The 14505-nt window shown below is 43.9% G+C and overlaps 1 protein-coding gene across 2 annotated transcripts in view; it reads right to left on the bottom strand.

The window, feature by feature from the left end:
• CDH20 (cadherin 20) overlaps positions 1-14505 on the bottom strand; it is an 813890-nt gene that overhangs the window by 757062 nt on the left and 42323 nt on the right. The gene's annotated exons all lie outside the window — the stretch shown is intronic.

The raw sequence follows: 14505 nt of genomic DNA, 5'->3' as shown, positions 1-14505 counted from the left end.
CCGCTAAAGTCCTCGGCTAGTCTGAACGAAGACCTATAGATGTGAGGGAGGGATCCCTACAAGAACTAGGGACTGGGATAAGTTGGACACCTCCTAGCAGAAATAGTAGCAGTCAAATACAAACACACAACAAAAAGCATAGAGGTCAGAAGACCTAGCAAAACTAACAGAGAACGGCAACAGAGCACCAAGCTAGCTCAAGAGTAGTAAATACAATGAAGTCCAGCAAGACCAGGAGGGCGGAGCCGGATTAAATAGGCAAAAATGGTCATGTGACCAGCAAACTAAAAAAAAACTAACAGGAGAGTTATAACAGTACCCCCTCTTCTAAGAGGATCCTCCGGATTCCCTAGGCCCAGGCTTACCAGGAAACCTCCTGTGAAACGCTCTGACAAGTCTGGAAGCAGAAACATCATCCGCCCTCACCCATGAGTTATCCTCAGGTCCGAAACCCTTCCAAGCGACGAGATACTGCAAACTCCCTCTATACCGTCTAGAATTTAGGATGCGGGAAATTTCATATTCCCCGTCCTCCACCACCGGAGGAACAGTGGCAGAGGCGTCACCATCAGACGCATCAGCTTTTTTCAACAGAGAAACATGAAACACCGGGTTAATCTTCCAGGACGTAGGAACCTCCAACCTAACAGCAGATTGGTTAACTATCTGAAGCACCTTAAAGGGCCCTACGAACTTGGGACCCAATTTTTTAGAAGGAATCCTCAATCGCAGATTCTTAGAGGACAACCAAACCATGTCACCAACAGCAAACAAAACCTCTTGCCGTTGCCTATCAAAGTACCTCTTAGATTTTTTGTTAGCCTCCTGAAGATTACCACGCACATCCGTCCAAACTCTCTCCAAATCACCGGAAAAACTCTCCTCCTCAGGCACAGCCGAAACCAATTTGGAGAATGACCCAAAAGACGGATGTCTCCCAGAACAACAAAAAAAAGGCGAACACCCAGCAGAAGAGGATGTATGGTTGTTAAGAGCAAATTCAGCAAGTGGCAGAAACTCAGACCACCAGTCTTGATTATCTGCCACAAAGCAATGCAAGAACTGCTCAACATCCTGGTTCTTCCTTTCTGTCTGGCCATTAGACTCAGGATGATATCCAGATGAAAACGACAAATGAACTCCCAACCTGTCACAAAAGGCACGCCAAAAACGAGCCACGAACTGAGGTCCCCTATCAGAAACAATGTCAGTAGGAACACCATGTAGTCTGACAATTTCCTTGACAAAGGCCTTAGCGAGTGTCTTAGCGCAAGGCAGTTTGATGAAGGGAACCAAGTGACACATCTTGCTAAAATGGTCCACGACCACCCAGATGACCATGAAACCTTAAGGGGGGGGGGGGTCAGTAATAAAGTCCATAGCCAGATGTGTCCAAGGTGCACTAGGAACCTCCAGAGGGCAAAGCAACCCCGCAGCAGGAGCATGCGAAGACTTGGATCTAGCACACACAGTACATTGGCGCACCCACTTAATGACTTCCTTCTGCCATCCAGGCCACCAAAAACTGCGACCCACAAGTCTCTTGGTCTCAGAAATTCCTGGATGACCTGCCAACCGAGACTCATGACACTCAACAAACAAATCTCTCCTAAAGGTCCTAGGCACAAACAACCTCCCATGGGGAGTGTTAGATGGGGCATTCTCCTGAGCTTTAAGAATCTCATCCTCCAAAACAGAGTCCAAAGCAGCAATCACAACACCTTCTTGTAAAATGCTCTCCTCTTCCTCCTCAACACCGACCATGGGAGAAAAGCTGCGAGACAAAGCATCCGCTTTAACATTCTTGGTACCCGGGATGTAAGTAACGGAAAAATTAAACCGCGAGAAAAAAAGTGCCCACCTAGCCTGACGGGCATTCAAGCACTTGGCAGCATCAAGAAAGATCAGATTTTTATAATCAGTGAAAACCTGAATGGGAAATTCAGCACCTTCCAAGAGGTGACGCCAGTGTTCAAATGCGAGTTTAATCGCCAGCAATTCCTGATTACCAATATCGTAATTAAGTTCAGTCTCAGAAAATATTTTTGAAAAAAAGGCACAGGGATGTACTCCATCCTTGTTTTCCTGAGACAACACCGCACCGAGCCCCACCGAAGAAGCATCAACCTCAACCAAAAACGGCTTAGTCACATCAGGCTGCATAAGGATGGGAGCAGAGGTGAACCTCTCCTTTAGAAACACCAAAGCTTCAATGGCCTCAGAAGTCCACTGAACCGCATTAGCACCTTTCCTGGTGAGATCGGTCAGCGGTTTGACAATAATAGAAAATTTTTTTATGAATTTTCTGTAATAATTGGCGAAACCCAAAAACCTCTGTATCGATTTCAAACCAATAGGCCTAGGCCAGTCCTGCACAGCTTGAACTTTAACCGGGTCCATCTCAAAACCTTCACTGGAGATAATGTAGCCCAAAAAACTAATTCTCTGTACAGCGAACTCACATTTCTCCAGCTTAGCAAAAAGCGAATTGTCCATTAATAACTGTAATACCTCACGTACGCTCCGCCAATGAGACTCCAGATCAGGCGAATAAATCAGAATGTCATCCAGATACACAACCACATTTTTGCCGATTAAAGGTCTAAGGATGTCATTAATAAGATTCTGAAAAAATGCTGGAGCATTGGTAAGACCAAAAGGCATAACCAGATTCTCAAAATGACCCACAGGAGTGTTAAAAGCAGTCTTCCATTCATCACCCTCCTTCATGCGCAACAAATTGTATGCCCCCCAGGAGATCAATTTTAGAGAACCACTTGGCCCCCACTAACTGGTTAAATAAATCAGGAATCAATGGCAGTGGGTAAGGATTGCGTACAGTAATTTTATTAATCTCACGAAAGTCCAGACAAGGACGTAAACCGCCATCTTTTTTTTTTACAAAAAAAAATCCAACAGCCACAGGAGACTTGGAAGGCCTAATGTGACCGGCGGCCAAGCTTGTCTGTATGTATTCCTCCAAAGCCTTTCTCTCAGGAATAGTAAGATTAAATAAACGACTTTTAGGAAGAGTCGCTCCAGGGACAAATTCAATGGTACAATCATAGTCTCTATGGGGAGGCAAAATTTGTGACTCCTCCTCAGAAAAAACTCTCCAAAAATCCTGAATAGGTACAGGCAATTCCCCTTTATCCACAGCAGCAATACGTCCGTTACAACACTTGTCATAACACTTAGGGCTCCAGGACTTAATTTCATTGGTAGACCAATCCAGTACAGGATTGTGCAATTTTAACCAGGGTAACCCCAATATTACTGGAGAAGGCAAATTATCCAATACCACCAAATCCAAATTTTCTTGGTGAATACCATTAATAGTGAGGGGAAATTCACAGACCTTATGAGTAACACTCTTCAAGGGAGAGCCATCAACAGAAACCACAGCAATAGGGGATGACAAAGTTTTAGGTTCTAATCTAAGTTTTTCCAAGAATCCCCCATCAATCACATTCAGAGTAGAACCACAATCCACAAATACCCGAAATTCAATTAATTCATCCTGAGCAGCAGTAGTGGCAGATAGGAATACTCCCTTAGAATTTAAACAGGCAATACGGGCATAACTGACCATTTTTTTTTCTTTCTTCAAACAAAGCACACAGTTCTTAATAAAATGACCAGAATTTCCGCAATAGAAGCACAAGCCTTCAGAAAGCCTGCGATCTTTTTCCTGAGAGCGGGGTGGCATCGCCCCAATCTCCATCGGCTCTCCATTGTCAGCACAGACCCTCTCAAGACTCGGAGCTGACATAGCAGAGGATTTGCTCTCATTAACCCTTGCACGCAGTCTCCTGTCCACCCGTATAGCTAATTGCATAGCCTCCTGCAAGTTTCCAGGTGTGGGATAAGCAATCAGTAAATCCTTAACCCTTTCACCTAGCCCTGCAAGAAACAAGCTTTTCAAAGCTGAATCGTTCCACCCCACCTGGGCAGACCACCGACGGAAGTGAGAACAATATTTTTCCACATTACCTGATCCCTGCCTCAAACGTCTCAATTCAGACTCAGCAGATGAGACACGATCAGGATCATCATACAACAAACCCAAAGCAGAAAAAAAACTATCCACTGATCTAAAGCACGGATCACTAGGTTGGAGAGAGAAGGCCCATCCCTGAGGATCTTTGCACAAAAGTGACATTATGAACCCTATGCGCTGTGATTCATCACCAGAGGATCCGGGTCTCAAACGAAAATACAATAAACAAGCATTTTTAAAAGAAAAAAAATCTTGTTGTTCGCCAAAAAATAAATCAGGCAGACGTACCTTTGTTTCCACAAAATGTGCTCCAGAACAGCTACTCACGTGTTGTTGGAGCTTGGCCACCTCCAGAGAGAGTCCCTGCAGGCGTTGAGCCAAATCTTGAACCGAGACCATGATGGAAAACTGGAGGTCTTTCCTTAGAGAAAATTTTTCTTTTTTTTTTTCTTTTAGGGCTGGACTTACTGTTATGATCTGCTACAGGGACTAAGGAAAGACAGGAGAACTGTCCCTACAATAGAACTAAACTAGATCCCTACGATGTAACGGGGAACCTGATTCTGCGATCGGACCCGCTAAAGTCCTCGGCTAGTCTGAACGAAGACCTATAGATGTGAGGGAGGGATCCCTACAAGAACTAGGGACTGAGATAAGTTGGACACCTCCTAGCAGAAATACTAGCAGTCAAAGACAAACACACAACAAAAAGCATAGAGGTCAGAAGACCTAGCAAAACAAACAGAGAACGGCAACAGAGCACCAAGCTAGCTCAAGAGTAGTAAATACAATGAAGTCCAGCAAGACCAGGAGGGCGGAGCCGGATTAAATAGGCAAAAATGGTCATGTGACCAGCAAACTAAAAAAAACCTAACAGGAGAGTTATAACAATACTCTCCTGTCACAGATACCTTCTAACTCTCTTTGCTTTTCAGTGGTCGATTTGGTAAATGCATTTTTCAGTGTACCATTACATCCTGACTGCCAGTACTTGTTTGCTTTCACATTCCAGGGTAGTCAATATACATGGACAGTGTTGCCACAGGGTGCCCAGAATTCACCCACAATGTACACTGCAAGTCTGCAGGAAATACTGGAGGGATGGTCTGAACCACATATCGTTGTTTTGCAATATGTCGATGACCTGCTCATTTGTGCCCCCTCCAGGAAACAATGTCATAGTGCAACTATATCGCTTATGTTGTTTCTCTATCACGCTGGCTGCAAGGCATCGAAAGATAAGCTTCAGTTTTGTAAATCTTCAGTCACCTTTTGGGGACATTGCATTACACCAGGAGCTCGTCATTTGACAAATGCACGTAAACAAGCAGTACAGGCATTCACCGTCCCCATTAATGTTGCAGCCCTCAGAACTTTTCTTGGACTTGTTTCCTATTGCAGACAGTGGGTTCACGCCGTCTCTATTTTGATGTAGCCCCTCTATGACTGTCTTACTCCAACACCTTTTGTACTAACACCAGAGGCAATAGACTGTTTTTATTCTCTCAAGAACCGTATTTTGGCCGCTCCAGCTTTGGGTACCCCTAATTATGAGCTCCCATTTACTCTGTACCTTCATGGACAAGCTGGACATGCAGCAGGAGTTTTAACTCAAACACACGGTGATAATCAGAGACCTGTTGCCTACTTTAGTGGCAGATTAGACGCGGTAGCCAGAGGTGCACCATCCTGTGTACGTGCTCTGCATGCTGTTGGACTATTACTCCATAAATCTGCAGACATTGTTCTAGATCACCCGCTCACCATTCTAACACCTCATGATGTCTACACTATATTGAACCAAGTGCAACCCGCTCACCTCTCAGCAGCACGTCATCTCAGGTTACAATGTGCACTGTTAATGCCTCCCAGTGTTTCTTTACAGAGGTGTACTACCCTGAATCCAGCAACTTTGTTACCTCTCTCGGATCTAAAGGAGGAGTCAGGTACTGTGCTTTATAAGGAAGATCCAAGAGAGGAAGTTCCTCATGACTGTGTACAAATGATGGCACAAGAAACGTCAGGTTTACCTACTGTATTTGAACATGAATTACAAAATGCAGATTTTGAATTTTTTGTAGATGGATCCCGTCATCAGGACGATTCAGGTACCTTCCATACAGGATATGCAGTTGTCTCCCTCAATGCAGTAATCAAGGCAGAACCAATGCTCCCACACCAGTCGGCTCAAGAAGCTGAACTTAGGGCCCTAACCGAGGCCTGTAAACTAGCGGAAGGTAGTATTGTTAACATTTACACAGATTCTAGGTACGCATTCGGTATATCGCATGATTTTGGTCCAATATGGAAGTCAAGAGGTTTCCTGACGGCAGCAGAACACCCCATTAAGAATGCTGATGCGGTCCAGCAGTTAAATGATGCGCTACAACTACCCAAACAAGTAGCTGTCATAAAGGTAAGAGCACATACCAGACGCACCGACCAGGTAAGCAGAGGAAACGCAATGGCAGATGCAGCGGCAAAAACAGCAGCCTGTAAGCCGCAACAAGGGTCAACAGTACGTCAGTTAAGTGCCCCTAAAAACCACTTTGTGTCGGAGGACATCTTATCCCAAATGCAGGCTCAGGCTCAAAAGGAGGAGGTTGATAAGTGGTTACAGGAAGGTGCATGCCTGAATGAAGCAAATGGGGTGTGGGGGAAAGGGACACGACGATGCCTTCCAAGGGCATTGTACCCAGCAGCTGCCCAGATACTACATGGGCCGACACACCAATCTAAAACGGGTGTGATGAGTGTGATGCAGAAACATTGGGTGGCACCAGGATTCTCCACCTGTATTGAAAACCTGGTACAAGGGTGCATGATATGTGCTACACATAATCAGGGTAGAGTAGTTAAAACACCCCCCAAACACCCCCCCCGGCCCTTCTATCCATTCCAGAGACTGCAAATTGATTATATTCAGCTGCCAAAGTCAGGATCATGGGAATATGTGTTGGTCTGTATTGATTTGTTTTCAGGATGGCCAGAGGCTTTCCCGATTGCCAAAGCCACGGCTGCGGCAACCGCAAAGAAACTGCTTGCGGAGGCGGTCTGCAGGTATGGGGTACCAGAGGTAATTGAGAGTGACAGAGGTACACACTTCACAGGTGAAATAATGAATGAAGTCATGTCAGCTCTAGGAATTCAACAAGCATTCCACACCCCATATCACCCGCAAAGTAGTGGTAAAGTGGAAAGACTGAATGGGACATTGAAATTAAAAATTCAGAAAGCCATGGCTGAGACAGGAAAACCATGGCCGGACTGTTTACCGCTTGCTCTGTTTTCAGTAAGATACACGCCTAATAGAAAGACTGGACTCTCCCCATATGAGATATTGTTTGGCAACGTACCCAGCCTAGGGTGTTTCTATCCGCAAGCATTAGATATGAACAACCATGTGCTAAGTTTTTACGTGAGGGCTTTACACAAAAAGATTAAGCAAGTACATGATAATGTCTTCAGTTCTCTTCCAGATCCAGATCAAGACTCTAGCAGCCATACGCTGCAATCTGGAGACTGGGTGGTTATAAAAAGACACGTGAGGAAAAGCCTAGATCCACGGTTTGACGGACCCTTTCAAGTATTGCTGACCACAAGTACAGCCATTAAGCTAGAGGGAAAAGAGACCTGGATCCATGCATCCCATTGCAAAAAGATACTAGGAGACCCAGCGGACAAAGAATGATGACATTGTTTATACTTACCTGCATCCTTACAACCACAGGTGCATGGACTAGGTTGAGCGCCACAGATGGAGACGACAATAGATTCATTAGACACCATCTTGCTCTAATCGATGGACTAAAGGAGCAAAACCAGACCATTGCTAACTGTTGGATATGTACACATGCCCCTGTGACGTCCACTAGCATACCCTTTCTCGCTGTTCCAGTCTCATGGAAAGAGATAAACTTTTGGGTGAACTGTTCAGAAACTTTGGCCCATAATTCCACACAGAGATTTTCCTTTCTAAATCCCGCAAATTGGTTTAAAGGTATCGGTGGGTGGTTGGCTGGTATAGTGCAAGCTATTTTACAGGTTTTGCTAATGTGTCTTGCGGTTTATTTGGTTTTTAAGCTTTTTCTAATGTGTATTCAGCGTTGTACTAAAAGAAAACATAGAGATTCGTATTGATAAATGAAGGAACAAAAGGATGGAATGTTATAGCAGAAGATGGAGTCCCTCAAGTTTAAAGACCCCATCTATGCTATATAAGTCTGACAGTTATTTTAGGTAAAAAAACAGCAAGCTGAAATGTTCCTTCTTGTATCAATAGCGTGTCCTTGCTAAAAAGTGTACTCCCTGGCCAGATGTTTCTTCTTGTAGCAATAATGTGTTCTTGCAAGAAGATAAAATGGCCTTGCTAACCAGATAAGTCTAATTAAATATTTTAAAGCATACAGAAACTAGCTTTTTTCGCTTGTTCAGCTAAACTGTATAATCGAACCATATATGACAAATCCGTTTCCTGCCTTCAGGGTGTATATTAGCCCTGTGTTTTGTAATAAAGGTTAGAGTATGTTTAGACACAAATATCCTGTCCTGTGTCTTCTTCTCTCCGATATCGTAATCCAAAGGATAGAAGACCAAGAATGCAGTGATGACAAATCCAACAAAGAACTTGTCTGTACATCTAGATAATACTTGAAAATTGTAGCCATTAGCCATAAAACACCAATTTTGACCATTTGTTGAAATGATGTCCACTATCTGTAGAATTTGCTATGTTTAATGTATTTTTTTATTTTTTAATATGCAGTCAGATTTGATTCATATACTATAAAGTGACAGCTAATCAGCAAACATAAATGAGCATGCCAATAGCAATAGCTTGCAAGATAAATGAATATATCTATATATTTCCTAGCGAAGTAGCATGAAAAGAAACACAAATTATGTTCCCACAGATGAAAGAAAACTACATTGAATTTTCTGTATTTGAAATTAGTTATGTCTAGAATTCTAATGCGTTCTTATTATTCAGATAAAAACCATACTTTTACATTAAAATGACATACTCAGTATGAAAGCTACAATGCAGAAACCAGCACATGGAATTTTGTAGTGCTATCTGTAACCACTTTTGTAATGTTATATTCATACCCTTTTGTACCTTCTTTAATAATTCTGATCTTTCTTGCTTCCAATGCATAAAATATATATATGGTGCTTGCATTAGCCTTACAGTTTTAAATGCATGCCATTTGTTCTTCACTTTTAACAAGAGGAGAGAAAAGTCTGCATCAGGGATTTTCATTTGACTATTGAAATGAATAAATAAGTGTGCCATTTGTTTACAGCAAACAGAGATGGAAAAGCGTTGGAAATGCACTGTGCAGCTTCGCTATTACAATTCCAGATTACAGTTTGTATAGAAAACTATACAATTACATATCTTCAGGGCATTACTTACACAGCCAGTACTTTGGATTTGTGCTAATTTTTGTTTATATTTCCCTTGTTGAAAGACATTTTCAGATAAAATATTTGACAGTAGTTTATGGTCAATTATAAATTGTCTAAAGTTGTAGCTTCTCCTCATTCTGTAATTGAAATAAATATACCTTACTCTAAAGTTGCCCATATACAATTTCTCATCAGAGCATTCATGTAATTTTAATGGGGTGATGTGAAGCGCCTGCAAGATCAGATTATAGCTGCTTGTTGAAGTTTACATAGGGGAGAGCGGGAGTAAGTAAGAGCAGAGTGAGAAATACACTAAGGGTGGTGGTGCTGTTTTATCAAAGTGCTTTATTAAAGGCCTGGATTCACAGCTACACTGGTCAGTACTGCTTGATAACATTCTCCAAAACAGACTTTACATAATACAAAAAGGAAGGAATGCAGTACTCACTAGAAATACAAAAAATGCTTCTTTGATTAGTTCAATCTGGAATAGCTAAACAGAGAGCTGGAGTGGGCTCCCTTCCCCTAACTTGTTACAATGGCCATTTTCAAAAACTGATGATGATGAAGCGTTCTTTTTTCCCATTTACTATTATAAGAAGTACAAATATTTCATTGTTTACTAGCTGAGTATCACCTATTATAAAGGACTGCCACAGCAATTTCATAGTAACTGTTTTTTACTGGGGTATTACTGAATGAGTAGTGCCAACTTGGTGGTGTCAAGATTCCACTACTGACGGTGTCCTAGGGGCGCTGTGAATGACAGCTCTTCTGCCCTATAAAAGTAAGAGCTGGCTGAGCTGTCAGAATTATGAGTGACAGATCTGCCACCCAGTCTGAGGCTGAGGTGTGAGTGTTGTGATTGACAGCTCAGATATCCTATCTGGCTGGGTCTCTGGGATCTCCTCCAGGTGTCATCTATTCTGGGTAATTACAGAGCTATTTAGAACTCTGACAATTGCCAAATTGTATCTCTGTTCAAGTGGTGTGTTTGTCTACTCTGTGCTCTCAGTTAAATCCCGCTCTCCATTGACAACCTTAGAATTACCTTCTGACCATCCGTTTGACTTACCCCTGTGTTTTGATCAGCTACCTTCCTGATACCCTGACCTCGGACAGTTTCCTGACTATGCTTTTACCTTTTCCCTCTGTCTATTACGAGCCCTCTTGGTACTGACCCTGGACCTCTTGACTATCCTGCCCCATGGCGTATAGTGATCTCACATCTCCGAGATCTCAATCTGCGTAGCCTCCCGCGGACATTTTTCTGAAGCCCACCGCAGGGAAAACAATGAGAATGGGACTCCACTCACCGTCAACATCTTATGAAAGCCCAGACATGCAGGGATTGCCTAACAAACAGGCAATCCCTGCATGTGTTGCAGCTGTCTTACAGCCGTGACACATGCAGCTGCGGCGGCTCAAAAATAGATGCCAAGCACGCCGAAAATACTCTGCGAACACCCGAGCGTGCTCTATTAAAGGGTTAAAAGAGCACGCTTGCTCAACACTAGTGGCCATTCATGCTTAATGATATTAAAGATTTTGTATCTGCTTATGAGGTTTGCTCACGCGCTAAAGTCTGTCGTAACTGGCTGGATGGGGAATTACCAATTCCAGAAAGACCTTGGACTTATTTGTGCATGGATTTCATTACGGATTTGCCTTTGTCCAGAGAGAAGACTGTTATTTGGGTGGTAGTTGACCGATTCTGTAAACTAACACGTTTTGTTCTTTTATAAGGATTACCGAATGCTGAAACGCTTTCCAGGTTGTTTATCTATCAAGTGATGAGATTGCATGGAATCCCTTTAAACATTGTATGTGATAGGGGAGTGCAAATTTGTCTCCAAGTTCTGGAGAGCGTTTTGTAAGAAACTGAGGATTGATTTGTCATTTTCCTTTGCTTACCACCCTGAAACCAATAGTCAGACAGAAAGGACGAATAAGTAGTTGGATCAAATTTTAAGGTGTTTTGTTGTGGCTCAGCAGGAGGACTGGTCCTCATTGTTACCTCTTGCGGAGTTCGCCTTTAACAGTCGGGTTAACCAGTCTAATGAGTCTACTGGAACCTAGCTTTTTATGTAATTATGGTTTCCATCCCCATTTTGGTGCATTTGTCGCGCCCTCGGGGGCCTTACTGTTTGGGGACAGTGTATATATATCACAGTGGCTGGCCCAGGGTGGACAGTGCACAAAAGCAGTAGCGATTACTAATAAAGTTCAGAGAAATTCGTGACGCCACCTGTGGTGTCTGGTGAAGGTCACCAGCGCTGCAGCAGTCCACTGAGGCAGGTGACAAGGCAGTTAAAGATGGTACAGCTCCCAGGGGGCCTCAGGGCAGTGTAGATAGATAGATGGTGGAATGGTGCGCTGGACGTTGTAGTGCAGGGGAAGAACAATGGCACAGCCGGAGTAACGGACAGACACAGGGGGTTTTGTTTCATTACCTTTACTGGTACAGCTGGTAGATACGGTCCAGGGTACTCTAGGTGAAGGGCACTTTTGGACTTCTCCCCAGGGAGTGGGTATAAGGCCTCCTGATCAGTGTCTGCCTCAGTGTAAGCTCCTGGCCAGTCTGCAACTGTGCCTAGCTTATGTGTCTTGCTTTTTCTACTCCATCTGTTGCTCTGAAATAAGATCTCCGGTTAGTAACCACTTTCCCTGGACGTCGGGGCCTTCATGGCTCCTGGTCCTGTACGTGTCTAGCTTCAGGTTTGCCAGGGACTTGTAGTCCTCCTGGGATTCCGGTTATCCCTACTGGGTGTAAAGGGTCCCTGTAGGCTCGGACCCGGTGTCCGGTGTATTTACTGGGGTGAGCCTGGTATGCTCCTCTGCCCCCTTGATCACTCCTTACTTCCTCTCGCCTTCGGCCACGGTTGGGGCCCTCACTAGGCTTCAGTGCTGCTGGAGGCCTAGCTTGCCTCACACAGCAGCCTGCATGCTCCTCTCTGAACACTAACTGTACTGTAACTGAACTAGACAACTCAAACTGAACTGCCTGGCTCCACCTTCCCTTTATATATCCCTATCAGGGCTCCCTCTGCTGGTATGAGGTGGAAGGTGGAGGTGTTTGCATGTAGTGAGGGCCTCTTGTGGAGAAATCCATCCATGCACCCTTCCAACTTCTGTGGCTCCATGCGCAGCAGGGCGCCACACATTCTCTAGGATGAGTTCTGGGTGTACTGGAGTGGAGGTTGCTATACTTAGACTTGGGGATGTCTGGAGGGAGGTTCAAAAGAATACTTGGGTGGCTCAGCTTTGCTAGAAACGGAAAGGCGAGAGGAAACGCTCAGTGAGTCCCATATTCGAAGTGATAAGGTTTGGTTGTCATTAGTGTTGAGCGAACTTGCTCGTTTAACCGTTTAATCAATCACGCTCGGGTGCTCACCAAGTATTTGCTGTGTGCTTGGCATCTATGTTTGAGCCACATTCTGGGCTTGCTTGCTTGTTAGTTTCAGCAGTTAAGGGGTTAAACGTGCACGCTTGCTCAACACTAGTTGTCATCTAAAAATATTGAAAGTGCCATCAGCGAAGTTGGGTCCTAAGTTTATTGGCCTGTATGAGATTATGAAGATAGTTAATCAAGTGGCCTTTAGATTAAAACTCCCTCCGTCTTTTCACATCTCGAATGTGTTTCATCGATCATTGCTAAAGAAATTTGTGCCTTCGTTTTTTTCTCCCTCATCCACACCTCCTCTGGTTTCTGTCAATGACAGTTTTGAGTACGAGGTAAAAAAGACTGTCGATTCTTGGAATGTCCATAATTCCTTCCAGCATCTCATCCATTGGAAGGGATACAGACTGGAGGAGAGATCCTGGGTACCAGCTCGAGCCGTGAAGGCTTATCATTTGGTCAAGGCCTTCCATCGTCGGTTTCCTGGTAAACCTGGAGGTCCAGTGGCCACCTTAGAAGAGGGGATATTGTCATGATTCCATCACTCATGGAGTCCTAGGCACGCTGTTATGACAGTTTTGCCACCTTATGGGATCGAGGGCTGATCAGCTATCCTATCTGGCTGGGTCTCTGGGATCTCCTCCAGGTGTCATCTATCCTGGGTAGTTACAGGGCTATTTAGAACTCTGACAACTGCCAGATATTTGACAATTGTAGCTCTGTTCAAGTGGTGTGTTTGTCTACTCTGTGCTCAGAGTTAAATCCTGATCTCTATGGATGATCTTGGAATTACCTTTTGACCATCCGTTTTCTCTTACCCCTGTGTTTTGATCTGCTACTTTCCTGATACCCTGACCTCGTACTGTTTCCTGGCTATGCTTTTATCTTTTCCCTCTGTCTATTAAAAGCCCTCTTGGTACTGACACAGACCTCTTGACTACAGTCATGGCCAAAAGTTTTGAGAATGACACCAAAATTATATTTTCACATGATCTGCTGGCCTCTGATTTTTATTAGTGTTTGTCTGATGTTTATATCACATACAGAAGTATAATTGAAATCATATTATGAGTACCAATAGGTTATATTGACAGTTAGAATGAGTTAATGCAGCAAGTCAATATTTGCAGTGTTGCCCCTTCTTCTTCAAGACCTCTGTAATTCTCCCTGGCATGCTCTCAATCAACTTTTGGACCAAATCCTGACTGATAGCAGTCCATTCTTGCATAATCAATGCTTCCATTTTGCCAGAATTTGTTGGATTTTGTTTGTCCACCCGTCTCTTGATGATTGACCACAAGTTCTCAATGGGATTAAGATCTGGGGAGTTTTCAGGCCATGGACCCAAAATCTCTATGTTTTGTTCCATGAGCCATTTAGTTATCACCTTTGCTTTATGGCAAGGTGCTCCATCATGCTGGAAAAGGCATTGTTGGGCGCCAAACTGCTCTTGGACGGTTGGGAGAAGTAGCTCTTGGAGGACATTCTGGTACCATTCTTTATTCATGGCTGTGTTTTTCGGCAAGACTGTGAGTGAGCCGATTCCCTTGGCCGAGAAGCAACCCCACACATGAATGGTTTCAGGATGCTTTACAGTTGGCATGAGACAAGACTGGTGGTAGCGCTCACCTCTTCTTCTCCGAATAAGCTGTTTTCCAGATGTCCCAAACAATCGAAAAGGGGATTCATCAGA

This window comes from Phyllobates terribilis, unplaced genomic scaffold, assembly GCF_046119375.1.
Source record: "Phyllobates terribilis strain yellow unplaced genomic scaffold, ASM4611937v1 Scaffold_4__5_contigs__length_816908805, whole genome shotgun sequence".
Lineage (NCBI taxonomy): Eukaryota > Metazoa > Chordata > Amphibia > Anura > Dendrobatidae > Phyllobates > Phyllobates terribilis.
Note: the sequence above shows the minus strand (reverse complement) of the source record. Positions and strands in the feature narration are given on the sequence as shown.